The 3989-nt window shown below is 41.1% G+C and overlaps 1 pseudogene; it reads left to right on the top strand.

Moving 5' to 3' along the window:
- Positions 1-508: 508 nt before the first annotated feature.
- LOC130466581 (uncharacterized) lies at positions 509-609 on the top strand (annotated as a pseudogene).
- The last annotated feature ends 3380 nt before the right edge of the window (positions 610-3989 follow it).

Here is a 3989-nt window from a genome sequence, read left to right on the forward strand (position 1 = left end):
TTTGGCATACTCCACATCAAAATCGCCTTCATACGAAGGGCCATAATCCACAAAACACAAATTATGAACTAAGGAGCATGCATTGGGGGAGTGACTAAAGTCTTGGCAATTTTCGCAAAAGGAGGTGCCCGGAGGCATTGTATCATAAGAACTAACCTTGCTCTTCCCCTTATTGAGAAGAGTGGCCGAAGGAGGTGGAATTGTAGATGGTGATGGCGGTTGGCTTGGTGTGTTTTCGAGCTTCTCCAATCGCGAGCTAAGCTTCTCTATCATCCGTGCTTGCTCCATGGCGTACACCGAACCCTTACCATCATCAATTCTACCTTTGCCATCATAATTCCTTGTGCCTACATGCCAAGATTGGTAGTTTTGAACTACATCCTCAATGATTCCCTCTATTTGATCCTCGGTTTTGTTCATGATGGGGCCTCCCGCGCCCGCATCAAGACTTGTCTTTGAACTTGGACTCAACCTCAAGTAGAATGTTTGAAGCAACAACCATTTAGGGATCCCATGGTGAGGGCATTCCCTTTGGTACTCCTTAAAACGATCCCAAGCTTCGAAGAGTGACTCATCTCGCCTTTGCTCAAAGGATTGAATCTTGTGGCGACACTCCGCCGTCCTCCCATGCGAATAGAATTTGTTTAAGAATGCACTCGTCACCTCGGTCCAAGTGCGAAGTGAGTTGGGCTTGACCTCCTTGTCAAGCCAATCACTTGCTCGCCCAAGTAGAGAGAACCGAAACAATGTCAACCTCACGTAATCCGATGTGACACCATTGTGCTTGATTGTATCACAATAGTGCTCGAACTGTTTGAGATGTTCGTGAGGTGATTCATTACTCTTCCCACAAAAGGGGTGGCTTTGGACCAAATTGATCAAGGTGGGCTTGATCTCAAAGTTATTGGCATTTGTTGTTGGGGCTTGAATACCGCATGTAGCTTCGAATGCCCCCGGTATTCCCAAGTTCTTAACCGGGAGCGCCATATTCTCAAAAACTTGCTCACTCTCTTGTTGTTCCTCACCAACACTCAACGATTCGAATCTGTTATGGCTTGATGAGCTAGACCGTACACGCCTTAGTCTCCTAAGTGTCCTCTCCAATTCGAGGTCAAGAGGATGGAGGGTCCTTTGACGAGCATGCCCCCTAACAAGCATACAAACTCAAGAAAACCGTGAGCAATGCCAAGGAAAAAGAAAGCTAAGCTAAATTGCAATGTTTTAGTATTTTCTAATGATGAACTAGTCTCAACTTAAACTCAAAAACAACAACCGTTCCCCGGCAACGGCGCCATTTTGATAGGGCGTTTTTCCGTCGTTGATAGATCAACGCCACAATCAAATAAAATTTATAGAACCGCTAGACTAACCAACTATATGAACTATAGTGGCAAGTAAAGGGATCGTCCCAAAGAAACGATGGTTCTCGAGTTTAAATGTCAAGCTAATTCGAACAAGAAGTTTGATTTGAATTATCACTATGAAGCTAAACTAACAATTAAACTAGATTGAATCAAGGAAGGGAAACGTTAGGGAGTTGGGGATAGTCTAGGGAAATTGGAAGAAATGAACAACCATCTAGTAATCATGAATGATGCAATGAAATAGCACATAGGGGAATGAAAACAAATGACGTGCTCGCCACCTCTCGGATAGAGCACGCGAAGCAACCTAGCCTATAGAAAAGCTTTCGCATAGTCCTAAGCTAGATAAGCTTGCATATAATAGGAACTATCATTCACTTGCATGAACTAGGCTCACAATGTCTTGCCAAACCTAAATCATACATTCCAATCTAATTCAATCAACTAGCATTTGCAACTACTACTCAATTGATCATGGAAAATCCTAGCACTAAATCAATTTAATCACATCAATCATTCATCAATCAAATCATCAAATTCCCCTAATTAGGCCCCTAGATTCTCCTCTTTCCCTAACCTAATTCTACTCACTAATCATACTAGAAATCAAGAAATCCATTAATTCTAGACTAGCAAGCATGGAATTGAAAGATTAGAAAGAGAGAATCAAAGACTAGAACAATCAATTGAACAATCAACAAGAGAATTAAGGATCAAAGTAACTAAAGTAAAATCAAGAAGAATTCAAGAATTGAAGGAATCGAAGGAATTAAAGAACAATCAACAATCACAACAAAAGCAAGAATTAAGAAATTGAATTGAATTGCACAAAATTAGAAGAAGAGTTTAGAGAATTATAAATTGATGATTCAATGGAGGAGAGTTTCTCTCTCTAGAAATGTTGAAAAACTAACTTTGAGAATCTAAAAATGTCAACTAAAATTCTACATTTAACAAAATAAACGAAAAATCTATTTATAAGTTTCCCCAAATAGAAGCCAAAATTCGAACAAGAGCAGCCCGCGCAGCCATTCGGTCGCACAGACCCTTTGTGCGACCGAACGTAAAATAACCGTTTGAGCAAACACTGGGACCTGTGCGAGCGAAGGCAGCGAAGAACACTTCCTTCGTCATGTGCGACCGAACGAAGAACCCTGTTCGGTCGAATGGGGTTTCTTTGGCTCATATCTCCTCTGCAGTATGATTCGCTCGAACAAAAGGACTTGTGTGGGCGCACAACTCTTGTGCGGTCGAGTAGAGAACCTTGTGCGGTCGCATCCCAAATTAGAGACATTCTGCCTCCAAAAAGTCAATCCTATGCGACCAAACAACAGAGCACGTTCTATCGCACAAAACCTGTGCTGTCGAGTATAAGACCTGTGCGGTCGCTTTCCAACTTTGAGACATTCTGCTTCCAAAAACCCATTATGTGCGCCCGAACAACAGAGCACGTTTGACCGCACATAACTGAATATTCCTTGATGCCATTTGCACTCCTCTGTTCGGGCGCACGAACCATCACTCGATCGCACAAGCCCTGTTTTGGCTTGATTCTACTTGTTTTCCATCACTTTTCATCATAATCACCTATAAAGCACACGATGGAACGAAACTTATAAAATTCACACAAAAATCTATAAAAAGTATAAAAAAGTATAAAAACTAACATAAAATCCTAAGCTAAGAGCGACATAAATGTCGCTCCTCACTCTTTCTCCAACTTTAGAGAAAGGTTGCTTTGTCATTTTGCCAAGTAAACATGATTCGCACTTACCATAATCCTCTAAGTCAAATGGTTCTAGAATTCCTTCCTTTTGAAGTCTTTTTGTGCGTTTCAAGTTCATATGGCCTAATCGACAATGCCACAGATAGGTGAGATCTGAATCATCCTTTTGGCTTTTTTGGTATTTATGTTATAAACTTGTTTGTCGTGATCTAATAAATAAAGTCCATTGACTAATCTAGCAGATCCATAAAACATCTCTTTAAAATAAAACGAACAACTATTGTCTTTTATTAAAAAGGAAAATCCCTTAGCATCTAAGCAAGAAACAAAAATGATGTTTTTAGTAAGAATTGAAACATGGAAACAGTCTTCCAGTTCCAAAACTAGCCCCCAGAGGGCAACGACAAATAATAAGTTCCTACAGCTAATGCAGCAATCCGTGCTCCATTTCCCACTCGTAGGTCGACTTCATCCTTGCTTAACCTTCTACTTCTTCTTAGTCCCTGTGAATTGGAACATAAGTGTGAGCCACAACCTGTATCTAATACCCAAGAAGTTGAATTAGCAAGTATACAGTCTATAAAGAAAATACCTGAAGATGGAACGACTGTTCCGTTCTTTGATCTTCCTTTAGCTTCAAGCAATCTCTCTTCCAATGCCCCTTCTTCTTGCAGTAGAATCATTCAGATTCAGAAGTGGGTTGGCTCACCTTCTTCTTTTCAGATTTGGTGCCGCATGGCTGCTTAGTCTGGCTGGCCTTGTTGCCACCTTTCTTAGCATTCCTCTTCTTTCCAGATTTCTTGAACTTGCCCCCACGCACCATAAGCACATCTTGCTTATCACTTTTGAGCGTCTCTTCAGAGGTCTTTAGCATACCGTGAAGCTCAGTGAGCGTTTTG

The sequence above is a fragment of the Spinacia oleracea genome, chromosome 1, assembly GCF_020520425.1.
Source record: "Spinacia oleracea cultivar Varoflay chromosome 1, BTI_SOV_V1, whole genome shotgun sequence".
Taxonomy (NCBI): domain Eukaryota; kingdom Viridiplantae; phylum Streptophyta; class Magnoliopsida; order Caryophyllales; family Amaranthaceae; genus Spinacia; species Spinacia oleracea.